Source organism: Protopterus annectens, chromosome 1.part1 (assembly GCF_019279795.1).
Source record: "Protopterus annectens isolate FY-2018-M chromosome 1.part1, PAN1.0, whole genome shotgun sequence".
Taxonomy (NCBI): domain Eukaryota; kingdom Metazoa; phylum Chordata; order Ceratodontiformes; family Protopteridae; genus Protopterus; species Protopterus annectens.
In genome coordinates this window covers 1,873,640,894-1,873,667,786 of record NC_056726.1, presented here as the reverse complement: position 1 = coordinate 1,873,667,786, position 26,893 = coordinate 1,873,640,894, and the positions used below count along the sequence as shown (strand labels likewise).

The 26,893-nt window shown below is 43.2% G+C and overlaps 1 protein-coding gene across 11 annotated transcripts in view; it reads right to left on the bottom strand.

Moving 5' to 3' along the window:
- Positions 1-26,893, bottom strand: part of LOC122812836 (protein 4.1-like) — a gene marked incomplete at its 3' end in the record, with an annotated part of 3,376,257 nt that overhangs the window by 2,016,407 nt on the left and 1,332,957 nt on the right.

The following is a 26,893-nucleotide window of genomic DNA, read 5'->3' as shown; positions in this document are numbered from 1 at the left end:
CTAAACCAATTCAAGCGTAACTTGGACAGCTGGATGGGGAGCAGGAAATTCATCCATGGTTTGGCACCTATGTCTTTAATGGACCCAGGCAGCATATAAATGGTTCATCTGCCAGGCTCCTGCTTACATTCAAAGGTACCAGAATTTGTCAGAGATTTGGGATGCATAGCTAAGCTTAAAAAGGCCCTTGTGGTTGTTAGCCCACTACACACCCCATGAACCTATGAAAAATAAACTTTAGGGCTAAAGTTCTACCTAAGGACACCTGGATCTTACCACTGGAAGGAATGAAAGAGCAATTGGGCAAGCCCCATAATGGAATTAAGAAAAAACAAAGACAGCAGCCTGTCCACAGTTTATTGGCCAACAGACTACTGTATTGCCTGTAGTGCAGAAAGACCATATATCATCTCAAGAAAATCTATGAGGAATACCCTTATTCAGGGGTGACCATATCCCAGCCAGATGTCTATATAAACTTCACACACACACACACACACACACACACACACACACACACACACACACGTTAGTAGCAATAGAGATACCTATCCCAGCGGAGTGCAGCCTCCCAGACATCTCCAATGCGCAGGTGAAAGCTGCTCTCTCTAAAGCTAAAAACACAGCATCAATGGGACCGGATGGTGTCCCCGGCTGTGTGCTACACGAACTCAATGAGGAACTAAACCCGCACATAAGGCAGCTGTTTAATCTTAGCCTTACCACAGGATACGTGCCCAAGGAGTGGCGTACGGCAACTGTGGTCCCACTCCACAAAGGCGGTCCCTCTACGGACCCTGGTAATTACCGCCCCATAAGTTTAACAAGCCTGGTCTGCAAAGCTATGGAGAGGATCATAATGGAACTCATAAACAAAGACATAGGGGATTTGCAGACACTGGACCCGACCCAGTTTGGCTTTGTCAAGGGCAGATCATGCCTTTTGAACTTGGTCGACTTCTTCGAAACAGTCACCAAGGCCATTGATGAGGGAAAGGCAGTCCATACAGCCTACCTTGACCTTGCAAAAGCTTTCGACACAATACCCCACTCGGGTATTATAGAGAAACTTACCAGCTTAAATGTAAACCCATATGTCACAAGATGGGTTGCAAACTGGCTAAAGGACAGAACCCACAGGGTTAGAGTAGCTGGCGCCATGTCAGACTCCAAGCCTGTCACAAGTGGTGTCCCACAGGGCTCAGTCCTTGGCCCCCTGTTGTTCGGCATCTACTTCTCAGAAGTACAGGCTAACATAGGAGGACTATGGCTGACAAAGTTTGCAGATGACTGCAAACTGGGAGCCATAGTGGAAAGTACATCGGACACAGATATCCTTCAGAGGGGTCTCACAGAAACAGATAGCTGGTGCCAGAGCCATGGCCTGAAGTTAAATGCCAAAAAATGTATAGTCATACCCTTCGGGAAAAACAAGGTAACCCCAAGCTACCATATAGGTGGCAATCCACTAAGCACAGAAGAGGTTATCAGGGACCTGGGGACCCAGGTTGACAGTGGCCTTTCTTTTGACACTCACATTGCTAAAGTGGTTAGAAAAACCTTCTACATTACCCACCTGATCATGAAGGGATTCACATCCAGATCAAGTGAGGTCATTGTTCCCCTGTACTCTTCACTTATCAGACCAATGATCGAGTACAATGCCCCATTCGGGATGTATCTCACCCGACACCTGCAGCAATTGGAGAGACCCCTAAAGTTCCTCACCAAAAGGATAAAGGGACTCCAAAATCTGTCATATGCTGCCAGACTGAAGAAACTCCAGCTCTATTCAGTCGCATACCGTCTGCTCAGAGGTGACCTGTGCCTGACATACAGGGCCATGTCCAACCCGGAATTAATGGACATGCTCCACCTCAAAAAATCCAAATCTACCAGATCCACTAGAGCAAGCGACTTAAACCTCAGCACGGATATAAATAGGACATGCTGGAGGGATAGATTTGTCACCCAGAGACTCCCTATGTTGTGGAATAAAATCCGGGTCCATGTGAGGCAGAGCACCTCGCTGGCTCTGTTCAAGAGAAATCTTGACCGGTGGATGGGAGATCGTAGGTTTACCCCGGGAATCATCTCTGTGTCACTGCTGGACAGAGGCACAACAAACTAATGGGCACAGTATTTTTTAACATAAGGGGTGGCGTAAGCCACAAAAACTCTGGGCTAGGCTTATAAATGCCTTAGGGCAGATAGCCTAGTATAAACCTATGAACCTATAATAAAACAAAGTGGTTTAACCCATGATTCCATCAGGCAGACTGTTTAAACCATGGCATAAGGAGGCCTTAAAGCCATATTTTTTAAGGTCTTACTTAAAGCACTCCCAGGGAAAATAACTCACGACACCTCAATGATCAACTATTATACCAAAGAATGAAGTTAAATGTCTGCAAAATGAATAACCAATGGTCTGCATTCAAGCCAGGAAAGGTCCTTGTTAAGAACCACCTGATGGTTTCTCAAAAGTCAAGCCTTGCAGATCAGTGGTTAAATAGCACAGGCTTCACCAATAGCACAGTTTTCAAGTCCACCACATACATGCCTGAAATTTAGTTTTATATTTTTACCACTTTTTAATCACTTATTTCAACACAAACTAAATAAAACGATATTGTATCTAAAAAGCTTCTTTCATATTTCACAAATGATTGTGATGTGGCAAAAAAATAAACATACAAACAGACAGACAATGCATGGCCCTGACAGTGTGTCCTTCCTTGATCTGCATGTTTCAAGATTAGCCATTTTTTCCTCTCCCAGACTGTTGCAGGGTGCAGTAAACACACTGCATATCTCAAGGTCAGTCTAACGTGTACGCGTTCTGCTATCCAGCTTCCAGGAATGAGTTAACTGAGTGCCCCTGTATCCAAAAGTCAATGGAATTGCTGACAAGATAAAATTACTACTGCTATTACTTCCTAAATGAAACAGCTAGCCAGAAGACAGACTAGCTGACTCAGATAGTAGACAGCCGTACAAAGAGCTCATCCTCTCTCTCCCCCTAATACCAAAGACAATGAGAAGCTGAAACATTAGCAGCAGTCAAAATAAATCCTGAATGCCATAGACACTGCAGACATGATCATTCCTTTCATACTGGAATAAACCCATAGATAAACACTGGAGGTAGTACAACCATAAGGCCCCTTGCGATAGGCTTAGTGCTTCTAGACTACGGGAAAGCATTTCTCAATTCAGAAACGGATGCCTCTGCTGTTTACTGGCCACTGCACAGGCTTAAGCATTTAAAATTATCAATTTCAATAAGTATTAAAACAGATAAACACTTTCTGGAGACAGACAAGTGATTTCTACAATATATCAGCATACTAACTGTATCAAAACTGCACAAATACATGTAAAACAAATTAAAGAAATGGAGGTGCAATCTTTAAAGCAAGGAGTAAGTAAAGTACTTAAAAATAAAGGGAATATTTGGGATCAATACATATACAGAATAGTTGTCAAGGAGATGTGTGATGTGAGGTGGTCAGTGGGTAATTAAAGATATAAAGGGATGACATAAGTACTTGTACTGAAGCCGAAACAATACATTAAGATGACAACGGAAAAGGTTTTTGATTTTTTTCTTCATTAATTCACATGATCTCATCTTGTAAGTTAAAATGGGACTGAATAAACTTGTAACAAAAACTATAAAAACAGACGTTACTTAACTCTGGTAGTCTGCTCTTCACTGTCTAACAAGTAAAAGTGATTATGTAATCCTATAAAACAGTCTAATAATCTACTTCCAGTAACTGGCATTTTTACTCAAAATATGAATGAATGACGATAAAATGTTAGTTAACACTAATTTTCAAACACAGTATCCAGTCAGTACTTAAGCATGCTGTAGTATATAAACAAAACTGGAATCAAACAAATAAGGATAAAATGCAGTACACAATTCATAAAACAAGATCAATGATACAAAATGAAATATAAAATCTCAAACAACTCAAACGTCTTCCGAATTGTTACAGCTAGCTGCTAACTGGCTGCCACTCTCTATCTGTTAAACCATATACAATTCTGCACTGATAACCCCAACATTCTCAGACAAGTTGTTTCAAGCTCCAAGCTCCTCCACTCTACATGAAAACAGTACACAAAATTGTACATGAAAACAGTACACAAAATTGTACATGAAACATCCATAAAGATGGTTTTTCAAAGGCCGATAAAGATGCAGAATCACTATTAGGAACCAAAAAAAAAAAAAGCCACAAGGTACCAAAATGAGACCAATAACCAAATCCAAGGTACCAATAGACCAGAAACCAGACCAAAAGTGTCTGCGTTTGTGAGTTCACTTTGTGCACATATTAAATTGGTTTTAAAAGGCTTCCGGCTGACTATTAGGAATCAATTACTAGTTGGTGTTTACCAAACTGGCTCTTTCATTTCAGGAGAAGGGGAGCAGAGTACTCCCAGGACAGACAAGAACCCTACAAGTCCATTTGTTCCTGTCCTGGAACTCCCATCGTCCCTCCATTACCCAGCAAGAGTCAGGCATAGTAAGCAGTGGGACAGCTTGCTAGTCCTGGCAGGGGAGGGAAGCCTAAGCTCTGTCCCTGGGAATGATCCCCCTCAACATTTAGCACTCCTGAGATTCCATCTTGCTACTCTCTGAGGGAAATGTACTATGGCAGAGTAAGCTTAGCAATCTCAGAACTCCCCTGGGTGAACATCTAGACCTCCAGCTAGGTGTAATGCATGTGGTGGGCCAGAGCTGCTACCCCCCACAGGATATATGAAGTCAGCAATGACCGTATACTCCCACACTCTATACCTAGCTCCTACTGTTACCAAGCCACTAGTCTAACTTGGGTCAGCTGCAGTTTAGTCAGGGCTTTACTGTTCTATGCCATGGAACTGGCAAATGCAATGACCATCTTGGCAAATTTAAAAAGACCTCTGGCAGCCCAGAAATTAATGGTTTCCTTGACAAATTTTGGCTTCAGGTCCCATTTAATCCAGTAGAAGTTTGCATTACATTCATCTCTCTCTATGTTAAGCAAGGGTGTTCAACCACTTTCGATATCAAAATCTTTTTGTATGCAGCCTGAACTGAAGCTTGGACACCTTTATTTTGCCTCACCTGTTCATATTAGCTCTTAAACTACTGGAGCAAAGAGTAAACACTCACTTTTCCCATGTTTATTATCCAGACTTTATTGCCAAACTTCACTTTACAGATATGACTACTTAACTTTCATTAAAAAAGCTGACAAACTTCTTTTTAGTAACCAAATCAATACAAGAGAGGACTATGTCCACACTTCAGAACCTAATGGTAAAGAAAAGCAAAACTGTGTCCATCAGAATAGGAAAGGGTACATGTGTAGGCCCCTCCACTGCCAGACAGTCTTAGACCCCTGACAAATCTAAATGTCTAAGCTTCAAACTTGGAGCGGACTTTCCTGAAATGTATAAAGTTAATTTTCTTAGACATGGCAATCACTCTAAAGCCAAAGTCTAAAGTCTGTGAGGGCATAATGATATCTGCACAAACCAAGGTAGTGGCCAGAAAAGTGAAACGAGTGCTTATACCTTGGGCCTTTAGCTACCACTCCTTTGCTGAAGGATTTAAAAGGATAGCTGCATTACAAAGTCGGAAGCCATAATGGTAGGACAATCTGCATCTTTTTAAACAAATGCATTTCTCTCCTCCTTTCAGGGAAGTCTAAACAGTCAAGCAATGTGTTCTGTGCCAATATGTTGGACTTGTCAGCATTGTAGGCATCCACAGCAGACTGATCCTCTTAACTCGGAGAAAACCTAGACATTTGTTATCTAGAATGCCAACACAAATACTTTACTACTAGGGTACAAGGCCTAAGTAAAGTGCTACACTGACCAACGCAAAACCCTGACACTAAACTCTGTCTCCTACAGACATGCTAAGAGGTGGTGTCCACTATACAAGGCATCCTCTGACCCTTTACTGATGGACTTATTGCCCGTTAGCAAGTTAAATGGCATCAGAAATACCCTGCCAAGGGATCTAAACTTCTTCTGCAACATTAACAGAATGGTTTGGAGGGACAGGTATATTTCGCAGAAGATACCACTGATGTGGAACAGACTCCCCATCCACATAAAACAAAGTTCATACCTGTCCATTTTCAAATGCAACTTAGATCTATGAATGGGAAACAGAAAATTTACCCCAGGACTGCCCTCTGTATTACTAATAGACATAGGCAGCTCAAAAATGCTTTATCCTATGCATGGGTCCCCTCAATTTATTTATGGTATGATTCCAGTTATTCTCATTACGGGTAATATATAATTACAGCTCATGGGATGGGTAAGATTAATCTATGACCAAATGGGATAGGTTATTTCTAGCACAAAAAAGAAACTGACTGGACTTAAAATGGCCCACAAGAGCAGTTAGTCTAGTACTTACTTATGAACTTATTAAAGTAAATTGCTAATTAGGTACTCACCATAATTTGGCATTTGTGTTGTCCATCTCCATCTCAGCACATACACTAGACTTTGGATCCAGCTATCGAGCTCTTCCCTCTACCCATAATGCTCTATTCCACTCCCAACACATCAGACTGACTTTCCTGCCTAATCTCGCATTTTATATCAGATATAGACATAAACAGAAGAAAGACAGGGCTCAAACCTGGAAATGAATGATTCCAATACACTAACAGGTACTTCCAGGAGTGACAGGGACAGGGAAAAGAAGGTGAGAAAGAATGAAAATGAACACATGTCAAGTCATGGTGAGTACATAAAATCTGACACTGTCCTTTTTATTCTTACTCACCAAGGGGACAGAGTCCCCAGCTACGTAGCCCTTGGGAGGCCCTCGTGAGAGGAGATGCCAAAGCACTGTCAAACCAAAAGAAGCTCTGCTTCAAGAAATGGTGTCCAATTTGTAATGTATAACGAAGTACAAGCCTCTGATCAACTACCTTGCAGCACAAATGTCATCGGTGGAAGTCCTTGACCAAAAAGGCAGATGAAGTAGACGTTGACTGAGTGGAATGAGCTCAAAAAGGTTGTGGTAAATTTAGTCCTTTTTTAGAATATACTAATGAAATGCAATCAGTAATCTGTTTGGCTAGAGTACTGCCTGACCTAAGTGAATTGGGGAAAGGTTATAAAAAGTTGATTGGACTTACTGAACTGCTTTGTTCTGTGAAGATAAAAACTTAGTTGTCTGTGCGGAAAGAAGACTTGTAATTGTATGTACTGGCTGATGTTATTTTCAGACACCACCTTAGGAAGAAAGGGAGGACTGGTCTGCAGACACACCCTGTCTTTATGGAAAACAATATAAAAGAGGCTTCGCTGAAAGGGCCTGGCGCTCCAAAATTCTTTTTGCTCAAGTAATAGCTACTAAGAAGATAGTTTCTCAAGAAAGATACTTCAGATCACATTTGTCTGCCGGTTCAGAGGGTTTTTGTGTTAAACCTTGAAGGACCACAGTATAGCCCGAAAAGGGTCCTTTATCAGGGGTCTGAGGAGAAAAATGCCTTTCATGAAGGCCCTACATAATCTGGACAAAGCCAGAGAAAAGGATTTTATTTCCAGAATGGAAATCTGAAATCATTGCCAACAGAAACTTAATTATTCAGAAACTAGCTCCTTTAGAAAGAATGGTTATAAAACAAAAAATGGAGGAAGTTGGTGTTGAAAAAGGGTCGATATTGTGGTTAGAGGCCCAAATAGAAAACCTTTTCCATTTGCTTCTGTAGACTTTCTTGGTAGAAGCTTTCTGAGAGGCCAAGATAATATGAACTCGGGTAGAAAGCCAGGAAAGGAAAGTACAGTTGTGTACACTTACCATAAATGTAGATGTTCGAGTGTATTCACTGTTGTAGTCATTACATTTGGGTAATCTGCTGGCAGGTTGCCCTCAGTCAGCCTGATAACCAAAGTCTTGGGTCCTGCGTCGGATGCTGTCCCTTCTTCCATGACATCAGGTCTTCAGGGGTATAAAACATGCAGCCAACGTCATTACCTTAGTTTTTCTTGCCCCAGATGTCAGGTGCCCCCCCGAATGGGGAGCAAATTAAAATTTAAAACACAAAAATATACCTCCAACCAAAAGCAAATACTCCAAAAAGGCTTTTATGCATAGTTACAGAAAGTAGAGGTATAGTCGGAGAAAAAACAGGGGGCTGAAGGGAGGGTAACCAGGACTGTAACAGTGAATACACTCTAACATCTACATTTATGGTAAGTGTACACAACTGTACTATATTCTTCGTGTTTCACTGTTGCAGTCATTACATTTGGGTAGATTCCCAAAGCTATGGTTGGGAGGATGGATTTATACAGCTTAAGGACCAGCTATAAGACTGCAAGACAGCAGTGGTAAAGCCAGCTCTGGATTTAGAGAAAATTGGTAAATGATAAAGCTTGGTGAAAGTATGAACTGAACTTCAGGAAGCAGCTTCTAGAATATCCTTTGTAGGAACACCTCTGAGAAAAGCTTCAGAAGTAGATGCAGCCCTGGAGGAATGAGATCTGATCCCCTGGGGAATAGGTTTTCCATGGTGCTTATAGCAGAAATGAATGCAATGGCTTATCCATTTAGAAATGGTTTGTTTTGAAATAGCCTTTCCCTCTCCCCTGCAGCAAATGCCACCAGCAGTTGTTCAGATTTTCTTTGAGTTTTAGTCCTGTTCAAGTAGAATATAAGTTGTCTGTGCACATGCAACAAATGCAGAATCCGTTCCCCTTTGTTTTGCGGATTGGGAAAGAAAGTTGGCAAATGAATGGACTGATTAGCCGCACTGGATACCACCTTGGGCATGAAGGATGGATTGGTCCCGAGTGACACCCTGTCCGCATGAAAGATGATGAAAGGCTCCACTGCCATAAGGGCCTGTAACTCAGATATCCTTCTAGCTGAAGTGATTGCTAAAAAGGAAGGCTGTTTTCCAAGAAATACATTTTAAGTCTGCAGTAGCAGCTGGCTCAAAAGGAGGTAGAGTGAGTTTTTCCAATACAAAACTAAGATCGCAGGCAGAGGTTGGAGCTCTCCTGGGTGGTCTCAAGTTTTTGGCAACTCTGAGGTCCTGCTTGAGCAAAGGATGACAGAAGAGGGGAGGTTCTGTGTTATAAAGAGCTGAAATGGCTGAGGCGTGGATTTTAATGTAGGAAAAAGACAGGCCCTTGTGAAGCATCTCAGTTAAGTATTGTAAAATCTGAGGTAAATTAGGCGCTGCTCTGCTCATTCCTTGAAATTGATTCCAAGCACAGAATCTTTTCCATTTGTCAGCATAAGATTTTCTAGTATTAGGTCTTCTCGCCTCCAAGATGACATCCATCACAGGTTTGCTGAGGGATGCTAAAGGTGAATTTAAGTGATTAGCCAAGCTGCAAGGTTCAATGTTGAGAGCTGAGGGTGCAGAATCTGGTTCTCCAGCTGAGACAGTAAGGAAGGTGTCTGAGGCAGGTGCCATGGTGATATTTGTGACACATTGCGCGGGTACTAGTGTTGGTGTAGCCAGTCTGGAGCAATCAAAATCATTCTTGGTTTGTCCTATTTGACTTTTAACAGAACTTTGCAGAGTAGAGGCAGAGGTGGAAAGGCGTAGACTGATAATTTTTTTCCAGCTGAAGGACAGAGCATCCACTTTCCAGGCTTTTTTGTGGGGAATCCTTGTGCAAAATTTGTCTAACTGGTAGTTTCGGGGGGGGGGGGGGGGCAGAAACATCTATGTCTGGGCTCCCCCATTTGCTTGTCAGCATGTTGAAAATCCATGACTCCAGTCTCCACTCATGTGGATCCATGAGATTTCTGCTTAGTTCTTCTGCCAGTGTATTTAATTTTCCTGGCAGGAATTGAGCTTGAAGGTGCACTTGGTAGCTCAAGGCCATGTTCCACACTGCCATGGCTAATGTGCAGAGGGGGTAGGAATGTGTACCCCCCTGCTTGTTTATGTACTACATAACCATAGTGCTAACCGTCTTTAAAATTAGTTGTCCTGGAAGAATGTAGTCCTTGAAGGCTGTCAGAGCATTCTGTACAGCTAACATTTCTTTTTGAGTGATATGTAGGTGCATTTGATTTGTGTTCCATTTGCTCTGAATGCACTTCCCTGCCAGGTGAGCCCACCATGCATGGTCTGATGAGTCTGTAGTTAGGGTTTGGGTGGCAGGGGGTAGTGTGAATGGTAGCCCCTTGCTTTGGAGGCAAGCCTCTGCCCACCATAGGAACTCCAAGCGTAGGCAAGGTATGATAGGAATCATTGTTTCCAGGCTGTGACAATGCTGACTCCATAGACTTTTTAAGTACCACTGTAGTTTCCTCATATGCAGTCTTGCATATGGAATTAGAAGAATGCAGGAGGCCATGAACCCAAAGGCTTGCAGTATTTGTCTTGCAGATATAGCAGGGTTTTTGTGGCCACTTGTTTGAAGTAAGTTAACAAATGAATTTGCTTTTCTGGCGTGAGGAAAGCCATCTGGGCAGTTGTATTCAAGCCTGCACCCAGGAATGTAATTTGTTGACAGGGTACCAGTTGTGATTTCTTTTCATTTATGGTGTACCCTATACAAGTTAGAATCCTTTTTACAAATACCAGATGTTTTAGAAGTATAGCCTGGTTTTCTGCCTGAATTAGACAATCGTCCAGGTATGGGTATATTTGAATATCTCTTTGCCTGCAAAATGCAATTACTGGAGCCAGGCACTTTGTGCATACCCTGGGTGCAGTAGACAAGCCAAAGGGCAGTGCAGAGAACTGATAATGCAAGTAGCCTGCTTTGAAGCATAGGAATCTTATGCAAGATTCCCTGGTTGGGATATGCAGGTAAGCTTCTTATAAAACTAGAGTTGCCAACCAGGCATCTTTGCCTAGCATAGGAAAGTAACTGGTGAAGAGTCAGCATCTTGAATTTTGGAATGTCGATAAGGGTGTTTAGAGCAGAAAGGTCCAGGATTGGATGCCATGTTTCGTCTTTTCTGGGTACCAGGAACAGCCTGGAGTAGAATCCTTGTCCCTTTTCCTCTTCTGGCACCGGATGAATAGCCCCCATGTTTAAGAGGGAAAGTACTTGTTTCTGAGACACTGCCCACTGATTTGGGGGCAGGTCTGGCCACCGGTTTGGTGTTGGCAACGTGTGGAAATGAAATCTGTATCCCTGGGAAACTATTTAAAACCCATTTGTCCTGGGTTATGAGTTCCCAGTTTTTTACATGAAGAGCAATATTTCCTCCCAAAGGGGCGGCTAAAAGGTAAGTGCTTGGTAATTTTAAAGGAAAGTCATTGAGATTGTTTACCATAGGGGGGTGTCTTATTATTTCCAAACTTGGAAATGGAGGCTCCCCACTGCTTAGGTCTGAGAGTCCCTTGGGACTGAAACCTGGTGCTTTTGGTGTGTCTGGATTTGGCTTGAGAGGATCTGGAAGGAGCTGGAAAGGACCAATTCTTAGTAGGCCAGTGCCTACTGAATCTAGGAGGTTGTACTTGTAAGAAATCTTTTACAGTTTTGCATAGATTTAGCTTTATCTTCCATCTTTTTTAAAACTTCTTCAGCCTTATTGCCAAACAGGCGGTCCTGATTTAAAGGAACATCCAACAATTTTGCTTTAACATGATCAGGCAGAGATTACTCCTTAAGCCAAGCATGTTTTCTCAGCACAGAGCCAGTAACAGCAGCCCTGCAAGAGGCCTCAAGAATCAAAACCACATTGCAAAGTATGTTTTCCAACTTGTTCAGCAGAATGCAATAAATCCTGTAAATCTTTATTTTCCACACAGTCAGAAATCAACATTATTTTCTGTTTAAGCAGTCCAATAATATGCTGTTGATATTTTAACATATGAAATTGGCAATTTAAAGCCCTGATAGCCAAGGTTGCAGAAGTGTAAACCTTCTAACCCCATCTATCCAGCGCCCTGGAATCTCTATCAGAAGGGGTAGGATTTTTAGCAATAGAAGCCTTAATGCTCTTAGGCCCTTGAGAAATGGTTTTAGGATCTGCAGCAGGATTTTTGAAAAGGAACTTGTGGGACTCAGAAACCCTGTAGCATCTGTCAGGTTTACAGGGAGCTGGAGGGCAGGGAATCAGGAGCCATACTGGATTCTGAAAACATCATCAACAATCTCTAGTACAGGAGGTATAGCCAAAGGCCTATGCTGAGGTAAAAAAGAAAATCCCTAAGCCTCTTTTTAGAATAAGAGAATTACTGACTTCCCAGTGGAAATGCTCCCGTACGGTATGTAAGGTTTCACCAAAAGAGAAATCCTCGGGGGTGGGGGGTGGGTGGGGGGGCAGAGGGAATGGAATCCTCTGCATCAGAATCCCCATAAGTAGGTATGGTCAAATCTAGGTCATTAGAAGAGTGAGAAGAAACAGAATCCTGATCAGAAGATTCATAGTCAAGCTCAGGCCTAGGCCTCTTAGAAGGAAATGGTTGAATACCCCTGATTAGAGTAATTAGATCTTCAGCCATTTTGATAATTTGTTTTTTTAGGCATAGGGGCCTGAACATGTGGCATGGGCATAGTTTTTTTCGACATAGATCAAGATTTAGGCCTTAAGTATTGAAGGTGAAGTTGGTTTGATATGCAAGTCTGTAGGCCTGAATACACCCTCAGAAGCCGGTGCCTGCACAGCGGCTCAGGACCCATCCAAGGTAGAGACATCCGCGGGTTCCATAGATAAAGTATCATGCGGCATACCGGACTCCAAATGGGTCTCAGTGGAGGCCTGCGAATCAGAAGTAGCCGGTATCAGGGGCTACGAAAGTGCCTCATTGAGTACCAGCGAACTAGCGGCTGGCTTAGGAGAAGCATCGTCTGCAGTTTTGGGCCTCAACGGCCTGTCTCTGTCTTTATCTTTGCGCTTTTTCGAAATTCTGGTAGTCAGATGGCTAACTGACGTCATTTCTGGATAATTAAACCGAGAACCAAAATATTTAGGGGCAAAAATGTACCAACAACGGATAGTGTGTTGATTAAATAAAGCACAAAACTGACAGTAAGGTATGTCATGCTCAGGGCCTAGGCAAGGAATACAGTACAGATGAAAATCTTTGAGGTATTTGTTTTTCACAAGTAATGCAATTATTAACTTTTACTGACATCGGTAAGGAGCAAGAAAAAGTTTCCCCAACGGGGTACTTAGCTTTAAGTTGAAGACTTAGGTTCTGAAAGTCGAAAAATAGAAGTTATGTACTTACCATAACGTTCCATGTGGAGTGTTCATCTCGCCTTTGTTCTTACACATGGGTTCGGAGCCGATCCTCGGCTCCGTGCCGGCCTCTTGCAAGCTCTGCATCGAGAAGAAGCTCGAGACAATCTAATACCCACAATCCCCCTCTGCCTTTACCTCAGATCTAGTTTGCAAGCAAACCAATCTACATAACAGTACATTCATGCCATACATCCATACATACATAACAGACACATATAAGTATATGTGTATACCAACTATGTACAGAGAATAAAGACAGTAGCAAAAATGCTTCTGGCCAGGCATCAAAGAACGTTCCTCCTAAGGGTGGGAGGGTGGGACTGTAAGAACAAAGGCGAGATGAACACTCCACATGGAACGTTATGGTAAGTACATAACTTCTATATGTGATAGTGTTCAATCTCGCCGTTTGTTCTTACACATGGGTAGCGTCCCTAGCTCCTTGTTCCTGAGGAACTCACGGGAGGACGTTCTTGAGCACAGTGGAACCAAAGGTTGCTCTGTCCCTAGAAACCTTATCTACTTTATAATGAGAAATAAATGTATGTGGCTTAGACCAGGTAGCAGCCGCTGAAATAGCATCCAGAGGTAGGCGAGCTGCATGAGCCAAAGGCGTAGATATTGATCTTGTGGAATGTCCCTTGGGTTTGTTTAGAAGGGTTGATTTGCAGAATCGTATACATAGATTATACAATCAGATAACCACTTTGAAAGAGTTCTTTTGGTAACTGCAAGTCCTTTCCTGCTATCAGCAAAAGCCACAAAGAGTTGATCTGTTTTCCTGTGATCTTTTGTTCTATCCAAATAAAACCTTAGCTGTCTGTGAACATCCAATTTGTGCAACATATACTCCATTTTGTTGGAGTGGTTTTTGAAGAAAGTGGGTAATTCAATGGACTGATTAATGTTGTTAATAGAACACACTTTAGGGAGGAAAGATGAATTGGTACGAAGAGAAACTCTGTCAGAGTGAAAGATTAGATAAGGGTGCTTGATGGAGAGAGCCTGAAGTTCAGACACTCGTCTAGCAGAAGTAATGGCTACCAGAAAGAGAGTTTTCCAGGACAAAAATTTTAATGTGCAAGAAGAGGCAGGTTCAAAGGGGGGCAACATTAATTTAGATAGTAACAAGTTTAGACTCCAAGGTGACGTAGGAGATCTGACCGGAGGTCTAATATGAAAAACTCCTTTTAAGAAGGCTTTACAAAGTCTGTGAGCCATGATAGGAGCTCCACACTCTTCCACATGGAAATTCGAAATGGCAGCCAATTGAACTCTTAGAGTAGCAGGAGAAGCACCCTGATGAAATAAGTCTGTTAAGAACTCTAGGATCTTATTCAAAGGAGCTGTAAAGGGATCAACGTGGTGTGTATTCGCCCAGAATACAAACCGTTTCCATTTGCTAGTATATGTTTTAGTAGTGGAAGCCTTATGCGAAGCCACTAATATATTCTGGACTGCTGGTGACAAGAGATCAGACCTGGCTAAGTTGGGAATTGGAGCAGCCAAGCTGCTAGATGGAGTGACAGAAGCGCGGGATGGGGAACCCCTGACGAGTGAGTCAACAGATCCGGCTCTGGGTCCAGAATCCAGGGTCCCCGAATGCAGTGAATTTTCAGGGAGGGAAACCAAATTTGACGAGGCCAGAATGGAGCAATGAGGATTATCGTCCTGTGAAGGTTCCTGGCTTTCTGGAGAAATTTCGGTATCAGAGGAAATGGAGGAAATGCGTACAGGAGTCCCGGGGGCCAATCGTAAACCAGTGCGTCCCTGGGGACTTCCCCTGGAGGGGGTAATAGGGCTAAGTAGCTCCTGCATTTGGCGTTCATTGGAGACGCAAACAGGTCGCAGGAAGGCTGGCCCCATGTGCGAAAAATCCTTTTCGCCACTGACTGTTTCAGAGACCACTCATGTGGTAGCAGAATTGCTCTGCTCAGCTTGTCGGCTATTACGTTGGATGACCCCGGGATGTGCGTTGCTATTAGAAAGCGACCCGTGGACTCTGCCCACTGCCAAATTCTCATGGCCTCTCTGCATAGTTGATAGGACCTGGTTCCCCCTTGTTTGTTTATGTACCAGACTACCGACATGTTGTCCGTCTGAACTGCAATAGTCCCTAGAGGAAGAAGGGGAGCAAAGTGTTGCAACGCTAGAAACACTGCCCTCAACTCTAGTACATTGATGTGCAGATTGTACTCCAAATTGGTCCATTCGCCTTGGACTGTCTGTCCCTGAAAGATGCCCCCCCACCCTATCAGGGAAGCGTCCGTGGTCACCGTAACTGTAGGCGTAGGTAGCACAAACGGCCTCCCCTGGGAAAGGTTGCGTTTGGAGCCACCAGTTTAGGTCTGTTTTGCAAGTCTTTGTTATGAGAATCTCGTGTGTTAGAGGTAGCTGTTGAAATGACCATTGAGCAAACAGTAGCCATTGTAGAACTCTCATGTGCAGCCTTCCCAGGGAATTGCAATAAGGAGGCTGACATGAGGCCCAACACCTTCAGAACTAGTTTTGCAGGAGATTTCCTTGACAAGAGCAGAAGGCGTATGTGAGTCTGCAGCGATACTATCCTTTCTGTGGGAAGCCTCAGAATTAATTGCGTGTGTTTAACTCTGCTCCTATGAACAAGATATTTTGTGATGGCTGAAGTAAGGATTTTCCGAAATTTACGGAGATCCCTAGGTGAACACACAGTTGAAGAACATAGTCTCTGGCCTGCAGTAGTTGGCCGGGTGGTGGCTGAAATGAGCCAGTCGTCCAGATACGGAAACACCTGGAATCCCTGGCGTCTCAAGTGAGGCGCTACCACTACCATGCATTTGGTGAAGACCCTGGGGGCTGAGGTCAGACCAAAGGGCAGGGCTCGAATTGAAAGTGACTGGCTCCCAGCCGGAAGCGCAAATGATCTCTGGATGCCCTGGCCATTTTGATGTGGTAGTATGCATCCTCTAGATCTATTGAGCACATCCACTCGTCCTTCTGTAGAAATGGAAGGATCGACTGAAGCGTGACCATTCGGAACTTTTCCTTCTTGACGAAAGTATTGAGGTAACTCAGGTCTAGAATGGGCCTCCAGTCCCCTGTTTTCTTTGGAACTAAAAAGAACCTTGAGTAAGTCCCGAATCCTTGCTGGTCCGCTGGGACTGGCTGGATGACTCTTTTGTCTAACAACTTTGAGATTTCTAAAGCTGCTGGCTCTCGCAGATGGGGCGGTACATCTGGGAGTCTTTTCTTTGGAATGGGATAAGATAGAAAGGGTATGGTGTAACCTCTGGTGACTACGCTTTTTACCCAATTGTCTGTAGTTATATCTTGCCAGGCCTGAGGGTAAAAGGCTAAGCGACCCCCGACTGCCTCCAGAGCAGGACAGTCGGGCCTCCTCTCAGGAGTGCTGGAAAGGTTTACCAGGGAGTGTATCCCTGTCACCTTGATGTTGCGGACCCCCTCTGCCGCCAGGGCGGCGTCTTCCACCTCTGCCCCCTCCTCTGCCTCTAGAGGGGGCATCACCCTGTGTGCCCGGAAAAGACCCTTGATATTGTTTCCGAAACCACATTTTCCCACCGCGTTGCCCTTTGGGGTACGGTCTGGTTGGGGTGGAAAAGCGGACTCCGACAGCAGACAGAGTCTTTCCCTCTTGTTCACACCGGGTAAGGGTCTCCTTTACCTTGGGGCCAAAAAGAGTGGCACCGTCAAATGGGGCGTTTGTAAAGGAAGACTTGAAGGCTTCCGCAAAGGAGCATAGGCGCATCCAGGATTGTCTACGAAGAGCAATCGCTGAAGCTGCTGCCCTACTCGAACCTTGCTGCATAGGAAATCAGCCTCATGGACGAGTTAACAATCGATGTTAGGGTATTAAGTTGCTGTCACTTTCTCTGAGACAGCTGCATCTGTAGAACCCTGGAGGTATCACCCAACTCTTTGACTAGATCCCTCTGCAGGCGTGTAAAATGGGTCAAATAGTTCAGGGACGCATGGAAAAGCCGCTGAACTAAAATGCGCTTCCCATATCTATCCATCGTCCTAGAATCTTTATTAGGCGGATGGACAGGCAGAAGACTCCGACATCTCCTTTTTCGTGGCTGCAGCCACCACCATAGCGTCTACTGGAACTCCTTTAGTAAGGTAGGACTTATCCTGAGGTGCTGTGATGTACTTGTTCGGTTTCCTAGGGACAGGTTCCACTGTGTCAGGAGCCTCCACGCCCTTGAGCAATAAGTTCCATTAGTTTCGAAGGGCGGAGTGACCCAGGAGGAGGAAGGCGAGCACCAAATGCCTTCAGCAGAACTGACTCATCCTCAGAAGGGGAAGGGACTGCCAGTCACCTCTCTGCTTCAGGATCTCCAAAATGTCTGAAAAGAGACATCTTCTGAAGGTGACTTAGGGGACCCTTCTGACTCATCTAAGTCAGTATCAGATGTTATGGATTCTTGTGGAGAATCCAAGTGTCTCCTCTTACACAGTCTCTTCCTGGGGACTTCCTCATGGGGAGCATCCGAGGAAGCCTCGGAGGAAGAGGGGCACCCTCCAGGGGTGGCTGAGACACTGGTGCCCCACGCTTGGATGTGGCCATGGGTGCAGATGAAGACAAAGGCCCTTTATGGGGAGGAGAAACTGCTTCCACTGATGTGGTTGTCTGAGTAGACAACACCTTCCTCATCAGGTCGAACGCTCCCGGGTCCCGCATCGAAGAATCTCCCGGCTCGAAGAAATGGGAAGAATCCCGACACGGGCACGAAGGCATCGACCCGAGGACGGAGCGAATCGATCCGTGCGAGGCCCGAGGGAGAGTCGGAACCGACACGTCGGTTCGACTCGGCCCGGAACCAAGAACAGACCGTCGGCTCCGAGACTCCGGTACGGGTCCGGAGTCGAGGTGAGGGAACAGACCGAGAAAAAGACTGTTCTGGACCGAGGGCTCCACAATCAGCAGATCAGCCTCATCCGGCTCCGAAAACTGAATCGGTCTCGGAGGAGGAATGGATGGAGATACAGGAAGGCCTTCAAGTTTCGACACCAGCTGGGTGGAAACCGAAATAAGTTTAGAGAGGGCGAATGCTCCAGCAGCTTCTGCACCACACGATCCACATCGACATCCGAAAGTTTAGAGGAGGAACGGGTCGAAGGAACCAAGACGGAGCCGACCTCAATATGGCGAGGAGGAGCTCCATCACCGGTTCCAAGACTCGAGGCTCAGGAACCGACACCAGTTGAACACTCGGCCCGAAGTCTGTGGAACCGGTGATCTAACCTTTGAAGAAGAGCTCGGAGCCGATGACTTGGGCTCCGATGTCTTCGATTCCTTAGAGGACTTCGATGCCTGGTCAGAAGCATCCAAAGCCTCTTGGAAAGCTGGTTTCAACAGACCCCTGTCCATTAGTTTCCTGCGCCTATCTGTCATGACCCTCCCACTGAAAGAGTGACAAATGGAGCAATCCTCTTGTAAGTGGAGAGGGCCAAGGCAGTAGACACAGGAACTATGGTTGTCAGTGACCGACATTTTTTGGCCACACTGACAACGCTTGAAACCAGACTTTGCCTTCTCAGACATTGTAGGTAATAAACAAGTCTAGAAACAAAAACACAGTCAAATCCGGGTAAAATAGTCAGGTAAATGTCACAATCAGGTAAATGTCAAATCCGGTTAGTCACAATCAGGTAAATTGACTCAATATAGCAGTATATGGTAAGGGTGTAGGCCCCGATACAAAAATACCGATAAAAGGGTTAACGGTACCAAAGAACTACGGAACCAGAACACAATCACACCAAGTAATACTAACAATATTAAGTTAAATAAAATTCTCAGTAAAATACAACAAAAAGTTATATCTTAGCTTAGAAAACCCTCGAGCTAGCTCCCAACGATGCGAATGCAGCAGCGGCAAACTAGATCTGAGGTAAAGGCAGAGGGGGATTGTGGGTATTAGATTGTCTCGAGCTTCTTCTCGATGCAGAGCTTGCAAGAGGCCGGCACGGAGCCGAGGATCGGCTCCGAACCCATGTGTAAGAACAAACGGCGAGATTGAACACTATCACATCAAATATTTCAGGAGTCGGCCAACCGGCACTTGCGAACTGCTTCTGCTTTGGGCACCGCACGGCAAGAAAGACTGCAGTAATGACGTCGGCTGCATGTTTTATACCCCTGACGACCTGACGTCATGGAAGAAAAGACAGCATTCGCCGCAGGACCCAAGACCTTGTTAATTAGGCCGACTGAGGGCAACCTGCCAGCAGATTACCCAAATGTAATGACTGCAACAGTGAAACACGAAGAACATCTATTACTGGAAGTGCAGAAACCACGCGGTTAGCTACAGGGCGCAGAGATTGGGATGCTGAATTCTCAATGGATGAGACAGAAGATCCTGATTGGATTCCAGTATCCACGGAGGGATATCACAAGTGAGACCACAGGAAGGGGTACAACACCTGCCGAGGCCAGAAGGGGGCAATAAGGATGACTGAGCTTCTTCAGTCTGCTTGCTTTAAGAACTCTGGAATCAGAGAGGAGGGTAGGCATACAGGAGACCTCGCAGCCAATCGTGAATCACAGCATCTCTTGTTGACTCTCCAGAGAGGGGATCAGAGCAAAGTACTTGCTGTACTTGTTGTTGAGGCTTGAGGCAAATAGGCCACAGCAAGGCTGGCCTCAGCAGCTGAAGACCATATTTGCTACCAAGTGATTGAGAGACCACACTTGTGAGGCATCAGAAAGGATCTGCTGAGCCTGTCTGCTAGCACACTGGTTTTCCCCAGGATCTGCATTGCAGTGAGAAAGCAGTCTGAAGCAAATTGGCCATTCCCAAACCCTCATGGCCTCTCTGCACAGTGGGTAAGAGATCGGGCTCCTCCTCCTTGTTGACATACCAGACTACTGACATGATGTTTGTCTGAACTGCAATAGTCCCCACAGGAGAACATCTTGAAATGCTTGCAATGCTAGAAGGACTTCTCTCATCTCTAGGATGCTGACATGATATTTGGTCTCTAGAGGGGATCAGATCCCTCGGAATATCTTTTCCAAGAAATACCGCCCACCCCATTTGGGAAGAGTCCGTGGTCACTGTGGCAACTGTGGATGGAAGAATGATCATTCTTCCCAGAAAAAGATCACTTGTCTGAATTCACCAATGACTATGACATAAGCAGATTGGGGAGAGTCTTATGGGAAATGACAGGGGAGATAAAGAATGGACCACTGTACCTCCAAAGTCCACTGAAGAATTCACATAACAAATTGTGTTAAAGGAATTAAAGTATGGCAGCTGACACTGATCCCAGAGCTTGTAGCACTAATCTTGCTGGAGGAGACAGGTGAGAGTACAGACTGAACTTGATGTCTTAAAGATGTGATGTTATGGAGAAGTAAAGAAGCCACCTGAGTTGTAGTATTCAAGAGAGTCCACATGAATTCCAGGGTCTGTTCCAGGACTAGGTTTGACTTGGCACAGTTTACTGAGATGTCTAAAGTGTTGGAAACCTGCAGCAAGTTGTCCTTGTCATGTAAAAGCTGATGCTTGGATGGGGAGGTGAGGAGGCAACTATCAAGATATGGAAACACCTGGAATCCATTGAGTCTCAAGTGAGCTGCTAAGACTGCCATGCATTTGGTAAACACTCTGGAATCTGTAGCGAGTCCAAAGGGCAGTACTCTGAAATAATAATGATTGGCTCCCAGCTGAAAACATAGATGTCTCTTGGATTGCCTGTATATTTTTATGTGGTAGTATACATCGTGGAGATCTACAGAGCACATCCAATTGTCCTTGTGCAGTAGAGGCAGGATGGATTGAACTGTGACCATGCAGAACTTCTGTCTTGTTTATATACTGGTTCAACTTGCTTAGATCCAAAATGGGTCTTAGGTCCTCTGTTTTCTTTGGAACTAAAAATAAGTATGAGTTCTGAATCTTATCTGGTCGGGTGGGACCTCTTGGATGACTTTTCTGTAGCAGCTTTTGTATTTCTTGTGCTGCATCCTTCCTCTGACAGGGTAGAACATCAGGAAGTTTTTTCTTTTGAGGAGGAGGAGTGAGGGAAAATTGTTATTAATCTCTGAATATGATTCTTAGCACCGTGAATCTTTAATATCTGTCCAGGCATCTAGATGCAAAGAGAAATGACCCCGACTACCCCCAGAGCTGACCAGTAGGTCAGTCCTTCAGGAGCGTTGACAGGGCCTATCTGAAAAGACATCTTTAAAGCCCTGTTTCTTTAGGCCTCCTCTGCCTTTAGGGCGATGTCTATCATTAAAATTTCTTCCTCTGCCTCTGGAGGAATTATCCCCCTTTGAGACCTGGAAAAGTCAGAGAATTTCTGAACCACATCTTCTTACCTCCTCATTGGTTCAAGAGAAGGTCCGTTGAGGGGTAGAAATCTTGATTCTTACAGCAGAGTCTTTTCTTTTTGTCCACTGCAGGTAAGTGTGTCCTTAAATGATGGCCTGAACAAAAAGTGTCATCAAAGTGGGGCACTGATAATGGACATCTTGAAGAGCTCCAAAAAATCTCAGAGCCCCATACAGGCATGTCTCCTTATGGCTATACCTGTGAATTGGCTGCTCATGAAGTACCTTCTGCTGCATAGGAAATTGGCCTCATTATCGCATTTGAAATGGAAAATAGAGTGAACAGCTGAAATAAGGTCTTTTTGAAATCCTCAACAGACATGGATTCAAAGAGTATTGGATAACTCCTTAGTCAAATCTCTCTGTAGCCAAGTGAAATGTGCCAAGTAGTTTAGAGACCACAGCGTGAAAGTAGCTGAGGTAAAAACTTGCTTTCCAAATTTGTCCATCACTCTGGACTTCCTGTTTGGAGGATGGACAGAAGAGCTCTGCTCAGCTAGCTCCTTCTTGGTGACTGCTGCCACCGCCATAGCATCAACTGGGACTCCCTTGTTCTAGTGGGGTCTATCAGCAGGAGGAGCCAGAAATCTGTCCGGGTGCTTAGAAATAGGTTCGACGGTCTCCGGGTCCTTCCAAGCCCAGCAGGAAACCAAGTCAATCAGTTCATCCGCTTGGGGGGGGGGGGGGGGGGGCTCACCCAAGACATAGATGGTCCAGTACCGAAAGTATCCAGAAACACTGATCCCTCAGGAGAAGGAGACTGGAAGACCAGCCACCCTTCTGTTTGAGGATCTCAAGGATATATCCTAACGAAATGTCATCAAGTGGTGACCTGGGAGAATCCTCTCCCTCATCAAAATCAGTTTGACTCTCATCTTACAAGTCCTCTTCCAAAGAACCTCCTCTGTGGGATATTTGGGAGAGGTATCAAAAGAGGGGGAAAATTCCTTTAGAGGAACTGTCTGGATATTCCCAGTACTGGCCGTCCTTGAGGGATAGATTTGATGGGCTCAGAGCCTATAAGCAGGATCTGAAACAAGAGAAGACTGTCCTCTGTGAAAAGATAAAGTCCTTTGTACCACCTTAAATGCTGAAGGACAAGGGGAAACCCCTCCCCAGAGCTGATATTTCCAAGGAATATAGGTCAGGGCCAGCCCTGGATCTGATGCTCAAGGGGGGAACTCAAGCTGTCCAGGGCTGAGGCTCCAAGAAGATAAGATGGATCAAAAATCTGTATCCGAACTCAACCCCTCGGATCGAACGCCATCTTCATCAGAGGGCATCAGAACAGAATTGGTCAGTGACACCATCTGAATCGAGGAAAGCATTTTTCTCTGATAAGATACCAAATCTTTCAGGGATTTCATATCCTGGGACTCTGAAACCACTGGATGGTTGGAGACAGAGAATGGACTTAGTAGGTGCAGTCACGGATCCAGGAGGGGATGGAGATGGACAAACTCCCATTTGGATCTAAGCCTTGAGAAATATCCCCATCATCCTATCCACATCTGCCTCTGACAAACTCCTAGAAGACCTGGACGATGCTGCGGATGTGGGTCTGGAGTGTTTCTTTGGAGTCTGGAAAATTTGGCTTGGCAGGAAAGGAGATACTAGCTTAATAGTATACTCTGGAGTACAGCTCCTGCGGACAGAGCTAGATCTTTAATCTGAGGCCTTGGAATTCAATGAGGAGATGGAAGGAAGTGGAGAAATTACTATTGAAGCCAATACTGATGGATCCAAATAGTGTTTAGGATTCAAAGGAAAGCTCCACACGTTTATGATCTGAAATGGATTCCAAATGTTTCTGTTCTTCTCAAATGGCTACGACAAAGCCGTAGAAGACTTCAGTGGAGACGTCTTCTTGGTTTCCAAAGAAAAAGAGTTCGCGGATTTCGTAGGGTTTGACCCCCAGAAGAAGCAGGCAAAAGACCTCCAAGTATAAGTAGATTGGGCCTGTCAGCTAATGCCCTGGGACTAAAGGTCAAGCATACCATATTGAGGTGATCAGGTCCTAAGCAATAAACGCATTTCTGGTGGGCATCCGAACTGGAGATCTTATGCCCAAAAGAAGTGCATTTCTTAAACCCCACTGGTTTCTCTGACATAGCACAGAAAAAGCAATGACAGAACAAGCCACACAAAAAAAACACCTAAAGAAAATACAGGAATAGAAATACCAGCTATGGTATGTTAAAATACCTAAATAGGTAAATAAAATAAACAATGGTATGTGGGAAAACTACCAAAGAAGAACAGAAAGACTACAGAAGAAAAACATTTAACTCCTAATGCCAAGTGAAGCTAAGAGGGAGGAAAATAGAAGTAAAGGAGTACAGCAGAGGAGAGAAAATTGGAATAAAAGGACAATCCACAAATTCATCCAAAGAACAGTCAGTTATAGCTTGAGAGCAGAAACTACATCTAACCACAATGGCGGCAAATGAGATCTGAGGTGTTGGGGTGGAATAGAGCATTATGGGTAGAGGGAAGACCTCAAGAGCTATATCTGAAGTCTAGCGCATGTGGCAATATATATATATATATATATATATATATACACGCATATATATATATATATATATATATATATATATATACACACACACACATTATATATAGAGAGATGTATATATATATATATATATATATATATATATATATATATATATGTGTATGTGTGTGTGTGTGTGTGTGTGTGTGTGTGTATATATATATATATATATATATATATATATATATATATATATATATATATATCGACGAAACAAACCAAAATCCCAAGGAAAAAAATTCCCAGGAGCAGTTTATCAAGATAGAACACTGGCGTTGCTGCCACCAAACCACTCAAACGTATGAAGAACACAGTCACAGGTAGAGATGGTGAAACATATAAAATTAATCCAGCATCAAGTAGTTCAATTCAAATTGATTCAGCAGCGAATAAAAGCAGCTTGCATACGATAAAACAACTTTATTTAATAAAAGTAAGCGCTTTTGCGGTTAATATCACCGCTTCATCAGACAAACAAGAGACAATGTAACTGTAGTTGCTTTTAAACCAAGTAATATCTGCTCACAACCAATTAAAACAAAAGAAAGTGTCATGTGACAATTATACTTGCTTCCACCAAATCATTTAAAGAGGTATTAGAAAATATATGCATAAGACTGCATATACTACAAGAAACAAAAGTATAGTGTTAAAAATTTTATAGAAAATACTAAAATACATCAACAAGACACTTCTTGAAATGTGCAACAAAATGATAAAATCATAACAACTGAGCTATTGCAAAGATGTATAAACTCAGCAGCGTTGTTGGTGACAGAAACTTTTAAAACTTTTAAAACTACAAAAATGAATGACATACCTAAACAAGCAATATACAATTATCTTAATGTCCTGCCCTTTAAATGAGGTTTTAAAGAAACAACCTCATTTAACCCCCTGCCTCTGTGTGCTCCTAGCCTTAAAATCCAATTCAATTCAGCCTCCTCCGTCTTGTTAACTAGGTCTCCTAATCGTTCAGAAACTCTCTGCATGTATAATATCTGAAACAAAAAAGTGTGCATAGACCCAGACCCTAGAGTATGTTTAGCCAGAGCACTACAGTTATCTTTCCTAGCTAGACAATAATTGTGGTCCCTAATGCGTTCTCTCAAGGATCTGTTGGCTTTTCCCACATAAAAACAAAAACATTGTACACAGTGTGCAACATACACTATATGTCTACTGTTACAATTCAAAGCTACCCTGATATCCCACAACCTGCCTGTATCAGGGTGCTTGTAGTGATCATGGACAGTGATTATTACATGACCAAAATGGTGCAGTTGCTTGACAATGAGTCATATATATATATATATATATATATATATATACACACATATATATACATATATATATATATATATATATATATATACACATATATATATAGTACTCTCAGAATGGGAAGAACATTTTATTATAAATTCCAAGTTTAATAAACACTGGTCTCTATACCATAGGTTTTTAGATGATATAGTTATGTTTTGGACTGGTGGGCAAGATATATTTTGGGAATTTTTCGAATATATAAATTCAACTACTGTTTTTTTGAGATTCACATACACAATAGGCTTGGAAACTTTGAAATATCTGGATGTTGAAGTATACAAAAAGAATTATAACTTTGAAAGTAGAGTTTATAGGAAAGAAACCTATTGTAACTCCTTTTTACATTTTAATAGTGCTCACCCCTTACACTGCAAGAAAAATATAGTTAAAGGGCAGTTTGTAAGGGGTTCGAGAATGACAAGCAGTGAACTAGATTTTGGGAATGAATGTAACATCTTAGAAAAAATGTTTATTGAGGAATATAAGAAGTGAGGTTGAAGAGGGTAGATCAGGTAGATTCAAGCCTATAATAGGAACAGGGCATTGCTCTGGTATGAATGAAGTGTTTAAGGAAGGTATTAATAGTGAAGAGGGGTTTCAAAAAAGTTTAGTGGTAGAATTTAACTCCACAAATCATAAGATGAAAAAAATATTGTCCAGGGAATGGGGCAAATTCTCAGCACTTACTGACATGGATGAAGTCTTAAAAATCAGACCAAAGGTAATATACAAAAATGCTCAAAGTATAAAAAATATGTTGGAGAGAACAAGAAAGGAGAATAACATAGTGAGCAATAGAAGTTTGGGGACTTTCAAGTGTGGTAGGTGCCAGCAATGCCCTCAGATTATTAATAAAGGTGAAGTGTATGTGGAAAGTAGAAAAAGAACAATAAAAAGTACAGAGTTTTATAATTGTAATTCCAATAGAGTGGTTTACCTGGTAATTTGTCAAAAATGTCAGTCTTTTTATGTTGGAAAGACTGAGAGGGGCTTGAAAAAGCGAATATATGAGCATATGTATGACGTGGCAAATGCAAAGGAAACTAATGCACTCTACAAGCACACCAAGAATTGTAATAAATATAGTTTCCAATTTTTTGTTTTAGAACAAATCAAATTAGATGTTAGAGGGGGTCCATGCGAGGATGTTTTAGAAAGTAGGGAGTTGTGGTGGCAAGTCAGTTTAGAAGCAGGAAAGAAACCAGGCATGAATGATTTCCTTTCCATAACATCACTACTAAAACTTAGAGCGAATAAAAATTTGATGTAGTAACAACTTTGTACACTAGAGGGCGATGGATAATTATTTTCACCTATTACTACTGATTACAAACATCAATGTAAAATAATAATGGTTTAGTACATAATTTTAAACAATACTTTTATGAATACAAGTAAAATATATCAGAATGAGCTGTAACTAGTTTTTATAAAACATCAATGAGTTATATTG